Source organism: Coenobita brevimanus, chromosome 92 (assembly GCF_032717465.1).
Source record: "Coenobita brevimanus isolate Jiangsu-jjx chromosome 92, ASM3271746v2, whole genome shotgun sequence".
In the NCBI taxonomy this organism is placed as follows: domain Eukaryota; kingdom Metazoa; phylum Arthropoda; class Malacostraca; order Decapoda; family Coenobitidae; genus Coenobita; species Coenobita brevimanus.
In genome coordinates, this window is record NC_137045.1 from 12,727,586 (window position 1) to 12,750,664 (window position 23,079).

The 23,079-nt window shown below is 42.0% G+C and overlaps 1 protein-coding gene across 1 annotated transcript in view; it reads left to right on the forward strand.

Annotated features, from left to right (window-relative positions):
* The window catches only part of LOC145412219 (DNA oxidative demethylase ALKBH2-like), a 202,809-nt gene that overhangs the window by 157,850 nt on the left and 21,880 nt on the right, over positions 1–23,079 (forward strand). Inside the window, exon 4 of the mRNA XM_080282149.1 lies at positions 20,454–20,569. The gene's annotated coding sequence lies outside the window, so the exon portion shown is untranslated. The remainder of the gene's footprint in view (positions 1–20,453; positions 20,570–23,079) is intronic.

A 23,079-nucleotide genomic window follows, 5' to 3' on the forward strand; every position in this document is an offset into this window, starting at 1 on the left:
AAAAAAAAGACACCTGTCGTAGTAGTTCAGACCCAATGCCATTCTTGCAGGCAGTTTCATTTCCCTTAACAGTCATCGATTAAGTCGAAAATACATTGTCAGGTTGTTTACGGCCACATTTGGTTCGCCTGTGGTGTGTGTGTGTGTGTGTGTGTGTGTGTGTGTGTGTGTGTGTGTGTGTGTGTGTGTGTGTTCCATTGAGGTTGTTTAAAGTTATGAGTGAATCGTGACTGGTAGAGCGGCTCGGTGCAGGTAACCTGGCCGGGAGTTATGTGACAGGGGGTAATGTGACAGTCTTGCCTCAACTTATCTGCCTTCCACACACCTGTATCGAAGCCAGGGTGTAGCACTTTTCTTTTATAGTTTTATTTTTATTTATTTTATTTTATTTTTTTTTTTGCTTATTCTTATCTAAACTGCCATCTACGCTTCTGTATCAGCCAGAACGAAGACGTGGCAGCTTTCTTTTATAGTTTATATTTGTCATTTTTTTCGGCATATTCTTACCGAAATCTGTCTTTTGTATTCCTGAATCAGTCAGTACTAAGATATTGGACTTTTCTTATATATTCTTCGTGTGTGTGTGTGTGTGTTTTAATTTTTTTTTTATGTTTGATCTAAACCTATCTTCCACAATCCTTTAATAGTCAAAGGGTAGGTGCTGCATTTTTTAGAATTTAATTCTTACACTTTTTTTTTTTTTTTTTTTTTTTTTTTTTACAGTGCCTTCCACACTTTATGCCAGTCAACACGAAGATGCATTAGCTTATATTTCTTTTGTTTTTTCTGTGTGTCTTCTGTTCATTTTACTCTTGCACATTTTTTCTCCGATGTAACGCTGACAGGGAGTGATGTGACAGTATTATTTAAACCTGCCTTTCATGCTGTTGCCCCCACTTTCTGCACAGTTATATGCATTTCACTGCTTTTTCACGTATTTCCATTCTTTTCGGAATTCTTCTACACTTTTAACATTTTCAAGACGAGAGATATCTTGAATTTTATTCGTGTTGCCTCCAGACTGCTTTTTGATCAGTTTTTCAATCACATTTTTAGTAGTTTGTTTCCGTGTCCACTTCCCTCCTTTCCCGCCCAGTATTCCTTTTTTTTTTTTTTTTTTTTTTTTTTTTTTTAAGGTCCTCTTTGTTGTACCATCATCACTTGTTTTTTCATGTCCCTTAACACAGGTACATCCGTCTTCTCTGCAGCAACCCTCCCTCAAAACCCCTTTTATCATTTCCTTTTTCTCCGCTCATTTCCTGCCTCTCTTTACCTCATTTCGTGGTCCTTCCTTCCTCTTGCCTTCCTTTTTCCGTTTTATCATCTCATTTCCTCTTCCCTTCCATTTCTCTCCACTCTTCCATGTCCCATTCCCTTCCGTTTTTCTTCCCTCCCGCTTATACCCTTGCTTCCCGCCTCCCCGTCGTCTTTAGAGTACGCACTGCCGTCAGCTTTCCCTCATTCTTCACCATCCAGCTCCGTTCCGTTCCAATTCATTTTTCGCCTGCATCCGTGTGCTTTTTTCTCCTTCTCACCCGTCCCTTCCTTCTCTGTGTATTTCTTAAAACCTCCATATTATATACCTCCTCCAGCCTTTCTATCATTGTCTAGCTGATAGATTAGTTTTTTTAGTCATAACCTTCCCTATACCAAACAGCCACTTAAGGACCAGCAGGTCTATTGCTGTTTGCTCTGTATGTACGCCTTTGTACTCCTCTTTCCTCCTCCGTTCTTTTTTTCATATTGTTTGTATTTTTATCATTTTTTTTTTCTTTTTTTTACCCTCAGTTGTAAGTCGCTTCCAGATTCATCGTTTTTTATCACCTCCCTTATATCCTTCCTCTCTTAATCCTCTCGTATTTCGTTGTTCATTTCTATCAGTTTTCTTTCATCAGTCTTGCCCTCTCCCGTTTTCCTCATGAGTATCTTCCTCTCTAATCAGCCACCACTTTTTTCCCCATCCCTAAGTTCCCTTCTACCGTTTTTTTTTTTTTTTTTTTTTTTTTTTTTTTTCCAGCTCCATTCCTTCTTTTACTGACATGCTTTCTTTCACCTTCTAATCCCCCAGTTCATTTTTATATGTCATATTTCCATACATCATTTTAGCATCACGTATAAATGAGCATAGAAACTCCTTCAGTTTTGGCATATTTGGGGATATGATAGAAAAAGTAAAGAAGTAAAACAACCTCAGCGTATTAGTCGCTCAATTAAATCGACTGCTGCTAGCAAGATTGAATATTAAAGCTCGTCACGGTACTCAGATGTAGTACTAAAGATTGTTTCTGAACCATTCACTGTCAGACTCTTTCCCTGCTCGAGCAAAATAGTCAGGCGGTAGTAAGTATATAATGTGGACATCGTGGTGGAGTGGTTACGTCCAGTGCTCTGGCGCAGTTGTGAAGTTATGCCCAAGATTGCGTTGACACCGTGCAAGTAATACGTTCAAAGCAACGCCCCAATACTTTCCACAAATCTTAAGGGTTTTCTTTCCTGTTCTTTGCTCTCCCTCTTAACCCCTTTCTTCCTTTTCTTCCTCTCCTTCCTTCCTTCCTCCTCATCCCCTCCTTCCTTCCTTAAGTCTTCTCTCCTCCTTCCTTCCTTCCTTCTCTTCTCCTCTTTCCTTCCTTCCTCCTTCTCTTCTCCTTCCTTGCTTCCTCCTCCTCCCCATTCTTCAGTCATCCCATTCCTCTTCGTTCTCGTCTTCCCCATGAAATTGTTGTTTGGTCACTGTCTTAATATTACAGTGCCATGAGTAATCCAGATGGAAAAATTATATTGACATTTAATTAGTTTTTATTTTAGATATTAACACAATAAACACAATTTCATTGTGTGGGTATGTGTCTTCCATTTCTAGGTCAGTCTTTTCTCCCTCACCCTCTGACCTGCAAATCTCCCCATGCCCCCATTTTCAGCCCCACCACTATAACGTTGCACAGTATGGGACAGAAGTTCGCCATATATTTCTACTCTTGTTTTTTCCCACATTCCTGTGCTGGCTAGTAAACAGAGGCTTCATATATTACTCTGCTCATAGATGATTCTCTTTGAATGATGCGTCAGGGATGTAGATGACGGACGTGCCAAGATGTGAGGTACACGTAGTGGTATTGTTAGCGAACTTCTGTTTCTGGCTGTACCTGTGGCCCCCTGAGGCTACCTTTGCATTATATGTTGCTCTCCTAAGCTCTCTCGCGCCTGTACGAAATTGCGTGTTCAGCTGTCGTGTTCTAATGACAGTCTATTACTACGATATCAGTCAGCCCCTCATTACTCCTTTTGAGTTGTGGAGGCCCGAGGCAGGTTACTGTAGTCCGCAATTTATAAAGGTAGGTGACCGGTCTGTGCTCCTTGGTGATGTTTTGTAGTGGTGTTATATAATGGACAACACCCCCTCTCCCCCTTGCACCATTGGATATTTTGATCACACGGCACATGACCCTCACCCTGACTGATGCCTGTCCTTGATTATTTTATTTCTTTGGCATTTAGCGTAGCCTAGATTATTCACTTTCTTTTTAAGCTTATATCATGTAGTTTAGTGTAAAAAAAAAAAGTGCTACGGTTGTACATCCTTTCCATAGCACATTTTCGTGACCTGCATCTCATTTCCTCATTAATCTGTTGTAACGTACCATTCATGATGAAGAGAGGGCAGTTTTAAGCCAAGTTAAAATGAAAAGAGTATAGACTATTAAGTGGAAGTGGTGGTCAAGTCGTAGACTTTTGGACTGCCAGTCATGCAGGTGACCTCCTTTGACCTCTGCACACCCACTCATAGGCCCTGAATTTTTTTTTCTTTCGTTTTTCTCTTTCTGAACGCACTTTATTTTAGTTACCCACTAGGGGTTAGTGACCCATTATTTTTTGTTTTTGCATTGTCTTCCACTCCCTTGTCCCATTCTTTTCTATCTTTTTTCTGTCTTTCTTTTTTCTTCTTTCTTTCGTTATAGTTCTTTCTCTTCCACTCTCATTTTCTTCCTTGCCATTTTATTTTACTCACTCATATGGACTTAACGACCCATAGATGATGCTGGAGGTTACCGAGTACGTCAAGACCCCACTACACCCACCCATTCCTCCGCGTTACCCTTGCCCCCTCACCTCCACCCTTCCCCTGACCCCTAGACACCGACCCATCCTTCATCGTTACCCGTACTCCCTCACCCCCACCCCACCCCTGACCCCTATACACCCACCCATCCCTCCGCGTTACCCATGCCCTCTCACCCCCACCCCACCACTGACCCCTATACACCCACCCATCCCTCCGCGTTACCCATGCCCCCTCACCTCCACCCCTTCTCTGACCCCTATACACCCACCCATCCCTCCGCGTTACCTATGCCCTCTCACCTCCACCCATACCCTGACCCCTATACACCCATCCATCCCTCAGCGTTGTCCATACCCCCTCACCTCCACCCCTCCCCTGACCCCTATACACCCACCCATCCCTCCTTGTTACCCATGCCCCCTCACCTCCACCCCTCCCTTGACCCCTATACACCCACCCATCCCTCCTTGTTACCCATGCCCCCTCACCTCCACCCCTCCCCTGACTCCTACATACCCTGCCAGCCCTCCGCGTTACCTATGCCCTCTCACCTCCACCCCTACCCTGACTCCTATACACTCACCCATCACTCAGCGTTACCTATGCCCCCTCACCTCCACTCTTCCTTTAGCCGTGTCTTTGTGAGGTGAGGTGGTCCCGTATCGCCTGCTCCGTAGTGTTAGGTGTTCCGTAATATGCCTTAGCTCCTTCATTCCTGACTCAGTTTTCCACAATACACCTTAACTCCCCCATTGCTAACTTTCTTTGTACTTCATTCATCCAACCTCCACTCGATTATATTCAGACTTTTGAGAGACGTCCTCACACTGAAGAGGTGATAGATGGTGATGTACTGTACTGTACAGCAGATAGACCAGCATACACTGCGATTAGACATCTGTGAAGTGGGACGCATCAGAGGCTATATACGCTTTGTAGATTTTTAATGCTCGAATGTGTGTGTGTGTGTGTGTGTGTGTGTGTGTGTGTGTGTGTGTGTGTGTGTGTGTGTGTGTGTGTTTCTAATAATCAGTCACCACAACCCAGTGCTGAATATAAAGTGATTAAATGAAAAGGAGTTACTCTTATACTGTTATATATTAATGAATTTTAGCCATGCTAAGAGAGATCCTTTTAACTCCGCTAAATTTATCGGTTGTAGTAGAAGGTCCAGAGATAAGATAAAAAGAAAAAACAGTGATCGCAGTGAACGTGCTAACATTGGTGTAGTTCTAGTGGAAGGGTGAAATCAAGGAGAGAAATTGCTTGGGCTCCGGGTTATAAGGAGCACCATTTGTCTTGACCTTTAAGGGGCTCATTTATCCTGTGTACTTAGGGTTGGCTGCCAGGAGGATGGTAAGAGAAGGGGATGGGCAGGAGAGAGAGAGAGAGAGAGAGAGAGAGAGAATAATAAGCCTACTCCCTCATACTTTAAGGTCACCTCACTGCTTCAGGCCATTGACCCCATTGACCTCCTTCCTGCTGAGACCTTGTTTCACCTCCACCAGCTGCTTCCACTTATCACCTCCTCCCCTTCTTCCCTCCCCCCTTCTTCCCCTCCCCTCCATCAAAGCCTTCTCTCTCTCACTCTCTAATCTTGTTGTATATTTGTGGTTTTCCTGGTGTTATTTTTTTTTATGGCGTCTCTCTCTCTCTCTCTCTCTCTCTAGATAGATAGATAGATAGATAGATAGATAGATAGATAACCTGATAGACTGATACATTGATAGGTAGACATAAGTTAATATGAATAATATGCAATTATCAGGGCATAATAAACATTGCAGATTAAGAAAGTGATGCTTCGGAGCCTTCTAAGGCCACTAGAATGCAGCTGTTAATCACAAACATACATTTTTATTTTACAAGGATACTAGTCTGCAGGAACCAATGAAAACTTTATATTATTTAAACACCGATATAGGTAAAACGACGAAAGGAAGGACTGAGGTTTACCACGAAATCCATATAGTTTTAAAGCAGTGTACAGTTTCCTTCTTAGCATCATTCATGTTCCTCACTTTACTCTGGGTGGGAAGAATCTTGAAATGGGAAAACTAAGACACAGAAGCGAGAGATCGTCATTGGAGTACCCAGCAAGACTTTTTTTTTTTTTTTTATCACTCCTTAAATTCCAGCCATAACCGGGTCCATCACGTCCTTCCACCAGATCACCTCTCTGTCCTCCTCAGTTCAGCCCAAATTGGTAGCGTTGTTGCCAGTCACTCACAATAACCTTCCATCTGCTCCACATTACCACACCCTTCCACACATACACTACCACTGCTAACCCAGCCAAATACACTACTACACCTTACCACACGAACACTACCACTGCTAACCCTGCCATCTTACACTAACATACCCTACCACACAAACACTACCGCTGCTAACCCAGCCATCATACACTGACACACCCTACCACACAACACTACCACTGCTAACCCAACCACACCCAACTACACAAATACTGCCACTGTTAACCCAACCACCATGCACTACCACAACTTACCTTCTGTTAAACCCAGCCGTGCTACCACGGATACTACCACTATTACCATTATCACCACACACTACCACAGCGTACCATTTACTTAGTACTAACACACCAACACCACCAGTTTTGTCCAGATTACCATACAGATCACTACCACAAACCGAACGGCCACACTTTACCACAGCTTACCATCTACTCAGCCCCACCACATATTGCCGTACAAACCACCACTGCTAACCATAGTGCCACAAACACTGACACACTTTCCATAATTTATCCACCACTCCATCACCATCAACTCATCTCTTCACCACAGATCACCACCACAACCTCAGTCCATCTCACTTTATCACCATCACATCTTTAGGTCTTTTAAACCCGACGTAGCCAGATGAAGAACTTTAATCACATCGCGACGAGAACGTCCCTTGTATTATATTCCTCCTCTCCCAAGGATTTTATTCAGCCTTAGTGATACCCCTCGTTGAGAAAGGGCTAATTAAGGCTATTTACAGGGTGTCCCGGGAGAAAAGGGCAGAACTTTGGGAAATGGCCATCGGTATTATTATTATCAGTTCAGTGACGGTTGAGAGATGGACCCATGTTGATATATATATATATATATATATATATATATATTTTAGTGTAGAGTTCCCTTATCTATCATTTTCCAAAGTTATGCCATTTTTTCCCATGACATCCTGTATAACCTTTTCCCTTTGAAACACCTCTCCCAAACTGAGTAAAATCGTCAGCTGGTAGGAAGAGCGAAATAGAAAGGTGTTGTGAAGATGTCAGTGTGGATGCTATCGCTCGTGGGATGGATGGAGTCGAGAAACTGCAAAGAGCTGAATGGTGAGTGGATGGATCTGTGCCCGATTTCACTGGGTACTTTTTTTTTTTTTTTTTTTTTTTTTCATACTGTTATGTGTGTGTGTGTGTGTGTGTGTGTGTGTGTGTGTGTGTGTGTGTGTGTGTGTTCTTAGTTCTGCATCCCATACTTGTAACTTTTATTATTCCGTAATTCTGGTCACGCGGTTTATAGTAAGGATTTATGGATGTAGGCAGCTGCTGCTACCGATGGTGATGGTGTTACCCGATTTGCTCTACTTTTGTGTTTGCCTTTTCTAGCGTCATGGTTCTGCCCACCCTTTAATAGCAGGGTATAAAGTTATGATGATGATGATGATGGTGATGGTGACAGTGATGTTGATGATGACGATAATTACGATAATGTTGATGATGACGACACTGCAATATCCCCGAACAGCACCCGGACCTTCGTAGGACAGCACGACAAACGTTGCAACATATTTGGCCACTCGTGCGTCTCTGAGATTATCCATAGCGAGTCACCGGAAGCAACAGATTCACCTCTTACCACACAAAAAACAAATGTGAAAAAAAAAAAAAAAAAGGAGGGGGGGAGGGAAGCTATTAAAGCGAATTCTCCTCTTCTCTCTTCTTTTTTTTTTTTTTTTGGGGGGGGGACCCGGAGCTTCTGTACGTGCCAAAGAGGATGCTAAGCGAGGGATCAGTTGTCATAACATTCTGAGCACTATAGGTAGAGTGCATAGTGATTGCTATAGCAGGGTGGGAAGGGAGTGGGCTAGGCCTGTATGTGGGCGTCCTTGTGAAGGTAACTCGGGCAGAGGGATGGAGGGGTGGAGGATTTGTAGGAAGGATGGGAGGGAGGAGGGTAAGGAGGAAGGATTGGAAAGATGGTAAGAAGGGGGGAAGAGAAATGGTTGGAAGAAGGATGGGAAGGACGCAAGAAGAATAAGGAAAGATATGAGGAAAGGAAGATTAGAAGGGAAAGAGGATAACAGTGAAGGATGGGAGGGAGAGAATAGGGAAGGATTAGGAGTAAAAACTGGGGAAGAGGGAGAGGGATGGGGTTTGGTAGTAAGGTAGGGATGAAAGATGGAAAAGTAAGTTGAGAGGAAATAGGAATAGAAGGAGGAAGGATGGGAAAGAGAGGAGAGATCGGGAAGGTGGGCAAGGAAGAAGGACAGAAGAGCAGGAAAAGGATAAGGAGGAAAAATGAAAGGGAGAAAATGCAGTGAGAGAGGGAAGAGGTGTCGAAGGAGGAAAGACGGGAGCGAAAGAAGGAAAATGAGGGAGAATGGGAAGAAGGGTGTCGGGAGGAGGGAGAGAAGATGAGGAGAGGTAAAGATAGGGGAAGTTGTTGCAGTAGAGAAGAAGAGAGGGGTAAGGGTCTGAAAAATTAAGAGAAAATAATTATGAAACAGACATAGGGAAGTAAAAACTAAGGTTGGAGGAAGTTTTAAAAGGAAGCGAGAAAAGTTGGTGTTTGATCGATTGAAGAGTGAAGGTTAGGGGGGAGAAAATACATTAACTGAAACTATGAAAAAAAATATATATATATATATATAAAGTAAGACTGGAGGACCTTTGAAGGAAGAGGAGTGGGGAATATGTTGGACTGGAGGAAGAAGGGAGGAGAGGAGAAAAGGAGAAGGTCAAGAAATGTTTGAGATCAAGAAAGAAGTTAGAATATATGAAAATTAGTGGGACAGGGAAGGTATAGGAAATGGGGAGAAGGTGAAGGGACAGGGAGAGATCCAAGAAATTAAAAAGAGAAGTGAAAAAGAAAGAAATATGAAGACAACTAAATTGATCAGGATGTCTGTGGTGAGGGGAAGAGGAGGAACAAAATGAAGAGGGAAAATGGGCTAAAAAAAGTATAATAAAACGAGAGAGAGAAAAAGTAGGAACAAGAGAAGGAGCGAGAAAGGGGAAGCAGAAAAAAATGATGAATTAGTATAATGGAAGAGGAATAAACGGGAGAATCTCTGATAGGAGACAAGGTGGAAGAGGGAGCGAGGATAGATAAGGGGAAAGGGAATAAGGCTCAAGAAATTATACAGAGAAAAATAGAACTGGAAGAAGGGGAAATGTAGAGAAGAAAATTAAATAAAAATAAGGGAAGAAGAGGAGGAGAAGGAGGAGGAGGATGTCTGTAAGAAACTGGGGAAAAAGGGGGAGGGGGAGAGAGGAGGTGAGCAACACTAAAGGAATGTGTAATTGGGCTGGATTATTCTGCTGATTCCACATTTTTTTTAAAGACTGGTGACTTGTTTCCGTTGTGTTGCCTTGTACAGGTGCTCTTTACTTGCGTCACTCGCCAGGTAGGTTAGTGTGTTTGCTTCAGGATGTTGTTGTTTTGAATACTAGGTATTTTGCGTCCTCGTTACTTTTTCTTTTTTTTCATGTTCTTGCTACCTCCAGGCGATTTTTTTTTTCATCTGAGGGGAAACTTGTAAAGGGGCTGGTAGTGGCAGTAGCTAATTCCTCTGTTCCTTAATGCTGTCCTGAGCTAAGTAAAACAATTTAGTAGATAATAATAGTAATAATAATAATAATAATAATAATAATAATAATACTGGGTTTAAAATGGATTCTCGGCTTGAAATAGGGTGAGTGAAAGTTTGGTGATACTTGGTTTTAGGAACTGGTGTTATGCGCATCGATTCCAATCCCATAGCAAGAAGGAGTGCTCAGAGTACAACACCCGTGACCTACAAGTAACCTAAGGCCAAACATACGACCTTACCGTGTGACCTTGACCTTTCTTCCGCGACACACCCACTTTCATAAACCAAGCTCTTGCCTGTCTCTCCACCTTATTCTTGGGGTAGTACTTTCGTTTGCGTAGGAGGCTTAGTATGACCTTTTCCTAAGTAATTGACGTCTGATGTTTTACTCGTCTTAAGTAGTTATGTCTCTAACTTATGTATAACTTTCAGACGTAAAATCAGAGAGAAATAACATGTCAAATGCTGAAATAGACTGGTAAGGGGTTTTAGCGAATTTCTTATCACCTTAGAACCAGTGGCGTCTTTCAAGCACTTATTTTTGCAACCTCGACGATTTTATAAGATTAAAGGAAGATCTGAAGCGAAGGAATTATTGAAGGCTTAATTTTGTTGCCCCTAAATTCTAATAATAATAATAATAATAATAATTGAAGAAAAATGTCAAAGGTAGCAAAATAAAGACACAGGTAATTAAAAAAAAACGGTGATGTTGAAGAGAATAGTGTCTTTGATTCTCTCTCTCTCTCTCTCTCTCTCTCTCTCTGTTATCATGATCATGATGTTGATGATCATCATCATCATCATTTCCTCCTTCTCCTCCTGCTCTGTGCATTGCACATCCACACTGTGCACTGTGCACTCCCCTTTTATCTAAGACACCCGTCTTATATATTTTTCAATCTCCCCAGTGCAAAGAAAGCAATATAAGCACAGATTAGGATCTGCACAGATAACCCTGAGTTAACGGTCACTACTCTTACTTTCGACCTGTGATGGGCTGTGGATCACTGAGGGTTCCTGTTAGTCAAGTGACCACCATCGGGATTTTTTTAATGTACCAGGGGTCACTGCTTCAGGATGAAACTTGTGTACTTGTCCCACATGGGAGAGTTCCTTGTCTCAGTGGAGTGAACGGAGCTAGGGCCTGATTGACTGCTGCCTACCTTAAAAGCGCCAGGCAAGGCTGCCGCACCACCCCTAAACATCCACACTGTGCAGTGTGTAGCTTCCACGTTATGTCCACAGACTTCCCATTAACTCAATGTACCGGTTTATAATGTCATGCCGTAACTATTATTTTATTTGTTTACTTTTTCAGGTTACTCAATCGGCTAGCTTATAGATAAAGTATTATAGAATGTGACTTTTCCTTTCCAGTGTTTCCTATAAAATTTCCATGTCAGTTTTTCCATGCTGCAGGGTGGTTTTTCTCACTTTTTCCTGGAGGGTTTGGTGGTGGGGGGAGCCTTCTTGCTTTACTATCCTTATCCTTCAGCATGTAGAGTTAGATCTTGTAGTCATAGTTTTCTCTAACAAGCAGCCTCAAAAGGACCATAAGGTGTGTTGCTGTTTGCTTTCCTTTCCTTTGTAATCCTCCTCCTCCTCCTCCTCAAACTGGGCAGCTGTCCAACACACATATACTTCAGGTCAGTAACATTATAATAGACTCCAAGAAAATGACCTTCTCGTGTGTGTGTGTGTGTGTGTGTGTGTGTGTGTGTGTGTGTGTGTGTGTGTGTGTGTGTGTGCGTGCGTGTGCGTGTGCGTGTGTGTGTGTGTGTGTGTGTGTGTGTCTCTCTCTCTCTCTCTCTCTCTCTCTCTCTCGTCATCTTTCTGTCGTTCACCTTTTGTCCTTCTCATGGGTAATATTGAGAAAGAGTGAAGCAAAATTCCAACATGATAAAATGAAAAAGAAGAGAGAGAGAGAGAGAGAGAGAGAGAGAGAGAGAGAGAGAGAATTATGTATGGATGTATGTGTGTGTTAGAGAATGCTTGTGTGCATGTGCCTGTGTGTGTGTGTGTGTGTGTGTGTGTGTGTGTGTGTGTGTGTGTGTGTGTGTGTGTGTGTGTGTGTAAGCGCATGCGTGTATGTGTGTGCCTCCGTGTTTGGACGTGCATGTGTATCATTAAACTACAAACATGAGTATGATGGATCTAAAGTGTGTGTGTGTGTGTGTGTGTGTGTGTGTGTGTGTGTGTGTAAGCGAATGCGTGTATGTGTGTGCCTTCGTGTTTGGACGTGCATGTGTATCATTAAACTACAAACGTGAGTATGATGGATCTAAAGTGTGTGTGTGTGTGTGTGTGTGTGTGTGTGTGTGTGTGTGTGTGTGTGGCCTTGGCTGTAAAATGCATCCGGGTAGAGGAGCAAATTTCGAGGTGCAACCAAAAGACACCTTCGGCATTCAAATTGGTTCCAGAGCGGTTTTCCTGTGTGTGTGTGTGTGTGTGTGTGTGTGTGTGTGTGTGTGTGTGTGTGTGTGTGTGTGTGTGTGTGTGTGTGTGATACTCCTGTATGAGCTGCCAACCAATAGACTAGTAGGCCTTCTGGAGTTAGCCGCTTTTCGTATTGTCTTGTAATATTTATGTTTATTGTAAATCAGTTTATAAAACCACTCATATGTTCCTAAGGACAGCACGCTACACAGTCCGCTCCTTAAAACCTGACAGCTAACAGCACTCTGAGGTACTATGTGGATATTGCCACCACAAAGTTACCTAATACTCAGAACGGTACTAAACCTACTCTAGTGGGTGTTGGAAAGTCTTGAAAATACTGATGAAATATACTAAACATACTAGAATATTGCTAAAATATAATAATGATCCCTAAAATTGTTGCCAAATGATTGCAAAATTTATGGAGCTTCCCATAAAGTCGATAAACTGGCAACCGTATGTCGCTAAGGTCAAGGTCTCTTATTCTTGGTTGTGTCATGTATCGACGAGTTGCCAGCAACTTTGAATTAAGATAATATATGTTAACAAATACAGAATCATTAAGTTTGAACTATGATATAAAATATTTATATATTTTTTCCCTGTTATAATAATGACAGTGTACATTTATATGTTCCTGCCTATAGGCCAAAGTTATGAATGGTAAAAATATTTGGAATCTTTGCATTGAGGAGATGCCGATGTTGTCTGGTTACTTCACTAAAATTCTGTGAAACTCCGTAATATATTATGCAATACAAATTAGAGGAAGCTACATGAATAAATTTAAACTACTTCAGATTTTTACCCTTTTGTTTCTATTTGATTAAACCTATTTTTACCTTCTGGAACTTTTAAGATGACGTCATGATTACTTTACCCTTGCCATTTCCGTGACGTCACTGTTACGTCATTATCGTCCGGATGTTCTATTCTCGGCTACATTTCGCGAATATGCTGCCAGGTTGGGTGGAGAGGCAGGCTGGTGAGACGAGAGGTTGATCAATAGGTTGAAGGCTAGGAGACGTAGTGAGGTAGGACTAGGAGGCTCCCTTACACTTTTTTTTTTTTTTTTTTCTACCGGTGAGGGTATATATTCTGGTGCCCTTGGAGGCTTCTTAGCACCTCTTCCCAAATGATTTGTTTTGAATTCTACACATTAAAGTTAATTATCTATTGTATATGAATTATGATACGACGGAAACATTGCTTAAATAACATACAAGACTGTTAACGTGTCATTTACTGATACAGACCAATAGGGAAGATAAGGAAGAGGTGCTACTGAGTTTTCTTAAACGGGCTTTAGGGAAGTAACGTGGTGGATTTAGGAAGCTCCCTGGCAACTCATCTGTTCTCTCTCTCTCTCTCTTTCTCTCTCTCTCGGCTGTGGGTCAAACTAATTTTTCCATAATCTTAATTGTCAGCATCGTCTTTCCCACAGACCTTTCTCCGCCTTTCTCTGTCCCTCGTTCTCTGTCTTCCATCTTAGTCTTTCTCTGCCCTCCTTCATTTCCTTTCGCTTTCTTCCCGTCTGAAAAATTAATAAATAAATATATAACAATAAAATAAAATTGCTTGATATTAAAAGGAGTTATGTGCAAAGACCGAACTTGTCACTCAAAGTACTAGTCTTTTTGTGGCTCTCGCCCACTCCATTTACAGTACCAGGAATAGGGTGAAGATGATAGTGATCATGGTCATGATGATTATTGTTGTTGTTATTATTTATAGTGTATATATGCATACAGTATATATATATATATATATATATATATATATATATATATATATATATATATATATATATATATATATATATATATATATATATATAAACTTGTATGCACTGCAGTAATAATAATAATAATAATAAAAGTAATAATAATAAAAATAATAATAATAAATCGTAATATGATGATGGTGATGATGATGATAATGATGTTTAGGCTAGATGGGGAAATTTATGAATTATCATGTAGACGGAGTGTTTATTTAATTTTTGACATAAAGAAACAGGACATCTTTTATTGTGCTTTGTACTTGTTTTTTCTCCTTACATTAAACTCGCGCCAACAGATGGTGTGTAATAGTACTTTATAATGATTTTTTCAATAATCGCTACAGACTCGCTCCTGTGCTAAATACAGTCGTCTGGCAGTAGCAGATAAATAAATAGATAAATAAATAAAAATAATAAAAGACATCATCGTACAGACAGGATTCAAAGCAAAATTTTTTTTAAATGTAAAGCGTTTTTTGTTTGGCTGTTGGGTGTGGTACATATTTTTACCTGGGGACCAAAACACACACACACACACACACACACACACGGGTATACTTGTTACATCTCTCAAATACTGATATATTGTATTTTCTTAAAATCTTCCCACCCCCTCTCCTATCTTCCTCTCTTCTCGCCCCTTTACTCTCCTTTCTCTCTCCTATTACTTTACCTCATTCCATTCAGTCCTGTTAGAGCTTATCTCACTTATCACCTCTCTTATCACCAAGTTTCTCTCTCTCTCTCTCTCTCTCTCTCTCTCTCTCTCTCTCTCTCTCTCTCTCTCTCTCTCTCTCTCTCTCTCTCTCCCCTGCCCCTCTCCCCATGACCCTGGCTTCCTCCTCCTCCCTCCCCTGTCTCTGGACACCCCCGGGGGAACATTCCAGTGCTGGTGGTTGGGGTCAGGTCGGCTCCACTCTGACGCCTCCCTCACCTCTCTCTCTCTCTCTCTCTCTCTCTCTGTTCGTACACTAATACAGTACATCGACATCCACTGTTAAATAGACATAAATATCCCATGCGCGTACATGTTTATAGATATTGAGGGGAGAGTGAATATACAGACATGAAAGGTCTTGGGAAGGCCGTGTTTATTTCCGTGTGTATATCTAATCAGATCATAATGACTCCCCGTCCTTTTTTTTTTCTTCTTCTTTTTTTCCCCTCCCTATACAGCTACTTTTATCTGTTATATGTCAGTCGCTGAGATACATTATTTTCCTGCCTCTTCTCATTCAAAAATTCTCTATTAATCTCTGCTTCTGAATTTTCAGTGGTTTTCAGCATCATGTATATATATAATGTAAGATAGAGCGATCGATGTACGGACTTAGACATGTAAATGCAGAGAGAGAGAGAGAGAGAGAGAGAGAGATGGTTAAGTACGAGTAGATGGGTGTTCTTAACACATTCGTATTAATTTGTTTGTGGGTACACAGAGAAAACATAAAATAAGTAAAGAACATAATAAGGCAGTATACTGAGATTTAATTAGTATAAATACAGTTTACTGAAGGAAAAAAGAAAACACATTATTTTAAGGACGTCCGTCCATCCATCCATCATCCAATCCTACGTTGCCCCATGAGGAGCGTAGGAGCCCGTGGCTAGGCAGTTGGTCCTGACATTTAGGATGAGAGTGACCAACCTCACTCATCCCTGAGTGGCGTTGCGAAATCATCCCAAGACAACCAAAGCTGCAAGACGTGATGTAGGACTAGGAGTATATAATACACACACACACACACACACACACACACACACACACACACACACACACACACACACACACACACACACACGATGGCAGATGGTATTACACTGCCTAATGATTACTTCCTCAATTATACGGCTTCATGGGGCCATTACCGTCATGTTGCTTTATTTATTTGTTTACTTATTTAGTATTTTTAAGCACGTTCACTTCCTGCTCTAAGGCAAGGGTGAGTTAGTGAGAATGAAGGGCAGGTGGAAGTGAATGAGGCTGAGGATGTTTAACCTTTTATGTATGATGGCTTTTCTTTATTAGTATTGCTACCACTTGATTTTATTCAGCTTTAGGAGAGGCGTTTTAGTCTCCTTTAACCCTGGCTTTTTGGTGACGTCTTCTGTGTTTTAATTTTATCTTTGTTCGGGGATTTTATTTCGAGAATAGGGAAGATCTCTCGTTCTGAATGAATTGGAATCTATTCATTATGAAGGAGTTTGTTGCTACATTTTATTTTCGCTGCTACCAGATCATTATCATCGTATTTCCCACTGCTACGAGTATCTATGTATGTCTGTGCCTATGTATGTGTATTGTGGCGACCGGGCTGCTCACGTCTGACAATGGCGGGCAGCTCTTCTGTACGAGTTCAAACCGTGTTTTAAAAAGGTCCTGGAGGAGAGTTGATCCGCGAGGCCAGAGAACCCCACTTTGTCACCGGAGAAATGATCCGACCCCACCCAGTGCCTCATGCATGGGCACAGGCGTAGAAGGCTCTTGGAGTGCAGGGTGAGAAGTGCAAGTGGAAAGTACATAAAAGTGGCTGAATTTATGAATGGGTCTATATGTCATGGAGGGAGTCTGATAGGGTACGAACATGTGAAAGCTAGTGAAGAGCATGTTACTGCATCCTCTTAATTTGCATTGGGGTAAACAGGATGTAGAAAAAGAAAATACCAAAAGTAGGAGAAACTACCATAAGAATACCCTCTGAAACTGACCACACATCGACTCGCTCATCAGTAATACCGGCCAAATTACTGACTGTGGACAGTCGTGAAAAAAGATGGCCAATGGTTCGACCGTTGAGGTGAAGATATGGAATGAGTCAGGTTGACTGTATTTATTGTTGAGTAACCCCGGTCTGTCTGGCCGAACAGACACGTCATCCGCAGACAAGCAACCGCCTCTACAGGACCAAAATTAGAATGGATAATAGTAAATGAGTTTGGCAATAAGAACCACTTAGTTCCTTATTATCCCGTATACTTACCGTTGTCTAAAACCTTTAAGGGTAGGTGACTGACCTACGTCCCTGATATTGTTACATGATCGTAAAGTCTTTCGTTTATGTGTATATATACTTTATGATCAGTTATCAGTGTCACAGCCTTGTTTCTCAGTTAAATGCCTTTTAGCCAAGGTCGCACCGTGGGAACCTCACTAATAACACAAATATTCTGAGCATAGGAGGCGTAGGCGGCGTGACTAGAGACATAAATGAAGTACATGACGAGCGACCTTTGTGATTTACGTAAAGGACTGGTGCTTCCTCGTAATTATAAGTGTCACGCTTTCTATATCCTTCCCTTTTATATCATGATCTAGATTTGCTACTTTTGTTTCACCGCACCATTTCTCCCGTCATCTTTTGCTTCCCATTTCTCTGTTTCACTGTTGTGTACCGGTACTTAATATCCTTTTTAGAATTTCCTTCATCTACTCCATTTTCATCTGTTTGTCAAGAACGTTGCTTCTATTTGCGAGCCTTCCATACCATTGCCCCCCACCTCCTTGCTTCTCTCCTCCATTCCCCTCCTTTCCCCTCCCTCCTCCTCAATGCCTTTTTCCTCCCTCTTCCTCCTCTCTTTCCACCCCTTACCTGCCTCTAAGCGCTTCCCCACTTTCCTTCCTCCCTCCCCTACTCATTCCCCTCGTTCTTACTTCCCCTTCCCTCCCCCTTGCCCATTTCCCTCCTTCCTGTCCCTTCCCACCCGCTCCAAGGACCTTTTTAAACCACAAGGTCGTTCTCTCCCTCCACCTTCCATTCCCCTACCCAATTTACCCCCCCCCCTCATCTTCTCCCCTTCATATTCCCAGTCTTCCCCTTCCCTGCTTATCCCTTCTTTCCACCATATCCTTCCCCATTATCGTTTCTTCATCTATCGTTCCTCTTCTTCGCTTTTATTCTCCCCCGTTTTCCAATCTCTGCCTTTATTTCTTCCCTTCTACCTTCTCTCTTCCTCTCCCTCTTGTTTCCTTCTCCCTGCCCATCTCAGTATATTTTAATTTATGTCTGTAATCATCTGTGTCAAGCAGAATCGTGTGTCATACATCAGTAAAATACATGTAGTTTTTTTTTTTTTTTTTTTGGGGGGGGGAGGGTCAGGGAGGGATTAATCAAGATATCTGTATTTTCCGATTTCTTCGTTTCTTATGTATTTTCCTTTAACCCTTTTAGTCCATCCCTCATGCCAGTCGTCCTGTGGGATCAACTGCATCCTATCCCTTCCACCTTACCCCTATAGAGGAGATGAGGTAGAGGAGGTAAGGGGAAGAAGATGGGAAGGAAGAGGGATAAAGAGAGCAGGAAGATGATGTGAAGGACGAGGGATGGAAAAGGAAGAAGCAGAGAGAGAAGCAGAAAAGGCCAGAGGAAGAAGCAGGGAAAGGTGGTCGGGGAGAGAGAGAAGAGTTAGGGGAGGGAGATGTAAATAAGGAGGAAGAGGGAAAGGATATATAGAGAGAGGAAAGGGAGGAAGAGGATCGGAAAGTCAGATGCCACGTTGACAGAACAATTTGCTTTAATTATTTCCCTCTTTTCCTCCTCTTAGTTCTTCATGGTCTTCCCCTTCTCCATGCTCTTCCCCTTCTCCATTCCCATCTCTGTTGTCTCTCCTCCCCGTCTTGTCCTCCCCTCACCTTCCCTTCCCAATTCTTGTTCTCCCCTCCCTTCTCCTTTCCCCCTCACCCATCAGCTAACTTCTAATACTTTAACTGTTAGGTTATATCCGACTTTTAGGCATAGGTTAAGCAGTTCATTCTCTTCCTTCTCTCACTCTTTCCTCCTCTTCCTTTCCTCTTTTCGTCCCGTACTTCCTAGACTTTCTTCTTCCTCCCTTTCCATTCCCTCCGTTTCCCTCCCTCCCAGTTTTCTTCCTCTGTCTTTTCTCGCAATCTCTCTCCCCTCCGCCTCTTTTTTTCCTTCTGCTCCCTTTTCTCCATTTCTCTTCTTCTGTCGTCCATGTATTTCTTCCCTCCACTTTTCTTCGTTTCAAAAAACCGGTATGTAATTTTCTGTTCGTTGTTTTTGTGTATAGAGATAACAAGAGCTTGCGTAATTGCGTGTGCTTCTCTCTCTCTCTCTCTCTCTCTCTCTCTCTCTCTCTCTCTCTCTCTCTCTCTCTCTCTCTCTCTCTCTATGTTTGTGTTTATATGCATGTGTGTATGTGTGTGCATGTTTGTATGTTTACGGGTATGTATTTGTGTGTATGTATGTGCGTGTGTGTGTGTGTGTGTGTGTGTGTGTGTGTGTGTGTGTGTGTGTGTGAGAGAGAGAGAGAGAGAGAGAGAGAGAGAGAGACCTTGACAGTGACCTCCCCGTAATATCATCCCTCCAGCAGATGTTGGTAGTTGTGGTGGTTGTGGTATTTTTTTTTTTCTTTTTATGCCTCTGTTTAGCTGAACAAAGTAAAATACCTTGTGAGCTCTTCCTAACTGTGGTAGTTGTGGTGGGTGGAAGAGGAGATTGTGGTAGTTGTGGTGGGTGGAAGGGGAGGAGATTGTGGTTATGGTGGTGGGTGGAAGAGGAGATTGCGGTAGTGGTGGTGAGTGGAGGAGGAGATTGTGGTAGTGGTGGTGGTTGTGTTAGGTTATTTATGATGGTTTTGGTAGTTTGAACGAAATTAATCACCTTATGAAGTCTGCCTGGTTGGAGAGAGAGAGAGAGAGAGAGTTATGGGTGAGTACCAAGAAGCAGCTTATACCAAGAATCATCTTCCCCTTTTCGTGTTATCATCTTTTTTCGGCAGCAGTATTGATTTCTTGCAATTGCATCCTATTTTCTACCTGGTTTTTACACACACACACACACACACAATCAGTTTAACTGTCCTTCAATACATCCTTCCATCCAGCTATCCGTTCATGCATCTGTCCATCAGTCAACCCATTTGTCTCTCTGTCTGTCTGTCTGTTGATTTATCTATCTCTATTTCTGTCTGTCTATCTATCTATCTGTCTGTCTATCTATCTATCTATCTATCTGCCTGTCTGTCTATTTAGCTTTTTTTTCTCTCTTTGGTACCAATCCATCCACCAGTTCTCTCCTTTTAGTGCAGGGGTTAATTATTTATCCATTAGCCGATATCCTTCCTCCCCGACCTTCCCCTCTTCCCTCCCCACTTTCCCTCTCCTCAAGCCTCACCCTCTTATCCCTCCCCACTTCCCCTCTCCTCAAGCCTCACCCTCTTATCCCTCCCCACTTCCCCTCTCCTCAAATCTCACCCCCTTCTCGCTCCCCGCTTCCCCTCTGCGCAGACTTCACCCCCCACCTTCCCTCTCCCTCTACACCCCCTTCCCCCTCGCTTCCAGCTCTCTTTCTTATTATTCGCATATTTTTCCAGGCGCTGCTGATCCGGACATTCCTGGGGAGAACGAAACAACCGGGCCACGACCAACACAAAAAAGAAAGAAGAAAGAAAAATAAGAAAAATATCGTTCGGGGCAGCCACAGCGCGAGGTGAGTTATTTTTGTTGGTTGTTGTTATTGTAATGGTGGTGGTGGTGGTAGTAGTAGTAGTAGTAGTAGTAGTAAGAGTAAGAGTAGTATCATTTTCCTGTTTGGATGTTCCTGTTGTTGTTGTTGAAATTGTTTATGTTGTTGGTAGTGTAATACTTCAAAAATATGAGAATCATTTCTTTTTGTCAGAGAGAGAGAGAGAGAGAGAGAGAATGACCAGAGTTAAAGACTAATTATAAGAGTCTGTATGGTACCATTCTTAGGTTTCTCGTAACACTGTTCTTAACATCATTATCTAATTTTGATTTTATTTTCATTAACAGTGATGGTAGTTTGATTTATAGTTTTTTTCCTATAATGCTGTCAATGGAGCTTGCCGTCCCCGTATATGTTACAGTGGGATTGGGAGCAAAGTGATGATGATGATGGTGGTGGTGGTGGCAGTGGTGGCTCTCTCTCTCTCTCCCCCTCTCCCTTATTAATAGGAGCCGATTTAACTCCCATAAACTAAATCCTAAACATAATAATGCGAAGCCTGTGATATTGCGGAGTAAAGATGAACCCTTGCGTCTTGAGATACCAGAAGTTGTTTATTAGTCATCTTTCCCTGATCGATGGTTTTCATGTGTGTCCCTTAGATTATATAGAACGACAGGTGGCATCTGCTGAATCATATAAGGGGTAGCTCGTAGCCTTTGTTTCTTTCATTTTCTTTTTTTTTTTTTGAGTTGCGATTTTGAGATGTGTATTGATCGATAATTACAGGGTGTACCGGTAGCTGGTGTCTTTTCTGTAGATGAAGTTTTTAATGTAGATGAATTTCACTTATTACTGTTATTATTATCACTGATTATTATTATTATTATTATTATTATTATTATTGTTGTTGTTGTTGTTGTTGTCGTCATTTTCAGTCATCCTCCTCATCATCATTAGTATTAGTATTACTGTAAGTGTTATTGCCTTGAATGCCATCCTCTTCTTCTCTTGCTCCTTCGCCTTCCTCTCCCCCTCCCTTTCCCCCTCCCCATCCTCTTCCCTTTCCCCCTCTTATCCCCTTCCCTTCCCTCTCCTCCCCATCCCCCTTCCTTTCCCTCTTCTCATCGCTGTCGTCATCGTCGATCAGTTACCTTCCTCATTCCTTTTAGATGACAAAGATTTCCTACTATTGTTATTTTCGTAACTCAAACCAAACCTTATGTTGCCAAGGATACCACAGTCAAGTATTTCTCTTCTTCCTTCTTTTATTTCTAAGCTTCTGTACAGTGTGTGTGTGTGTGTGTGTGTGTGTGTGTGTGTGTGTGTGTGTTTCGGTTAATGTCAAGTGATTTTATGCCGCTAAAGGGCCATATCTTGCTGTAATGGAATAGGAATTATTCGCCAATAACGTCATATACTAGTAGGATGTTTTTCGTATTAATTCCTTCTAGCTTCAGGCGGCTTTATTCTCGAAATGAACACATCTTGAATTTAGCTCTATCTTTTTTTTTTTTTTTTTTTTTTTTTTTTTTTTTTTTTTTTTTTGAGGGAACAATCTTGTTGGCTTCTGGCCTTCTGGTTCCTTCTTCCTTCCATTAAAAAAAAAAAAAAAAAATTAAGGAACACGACACATAGTGGACCGTATCAGTCCTAATAGTCGTTTAGTGTGTGTGTGTGTGTGTGTGTGTGTGTGTGTGTGTGTTTTACGATACCTATCTTGTAAAGTGATTTGAACCAGTGGTAATATTTCCATGTTTATCTCTCTCAACACTCAGTCTTGCGTCCATTCAAATGATACTCCAGCACTATACCACTGCACCACTTGGGCAGTGTTGCTGGGCTGTATTGATAGGCTCTGCGGTGTGTTGTTCATCGTGGGAGGGACCCTGTAATGAAGAAGCTAAATGGTAACACGACTACTTCAGCGCATGCAAAGATGGGGGGAGCTTTAAGTCATTTTTTGTGTCGTGTATACTGAACCGCCTAAAAAATACTGACCCATAGTTAAATGTAAATGTCAGCCCAAAGATGTTCCAAGGTCACCACAGTCGATAAAACATGAAGAATTGCCTGTTGTTAGGTAACGGTGAGGCCTCGTGGTCAAGTGGTGTGAGGCGCATTTCGAAGTGATAGACATCGGTTATGAATTAGTCTGAATGTCCATGAAGCGGCTGGAGGTTTTTCTGTCATTTACTACCAGAAATTGTGTGGATCGTTGATCTGCCTTAAGCCCTTCAGTCTAAAGACCTATTTTTCAGTATTAAGACTATTATGTTAAATTTTGTGGAGTGCCTTAGTAGTGAAAGGACCAAGAAAGGCTACATCCTCACTTTTCCGTTCGAAAAGTCTCCCCAAGCTGAATGAAATCGTGTGGATGTAGTAAAAATAAACCGAAATGTCACATCACCACACTGAAAGGTTGAAATGTTTGTGAGTACCGTATCGTAGCTTCAGATCCGTACACCTCGCTGTGGGTTGTGGGAGGGGCTGTTACCTGTTGCCAAATTTCGTATCACACCATCAGAACGAGA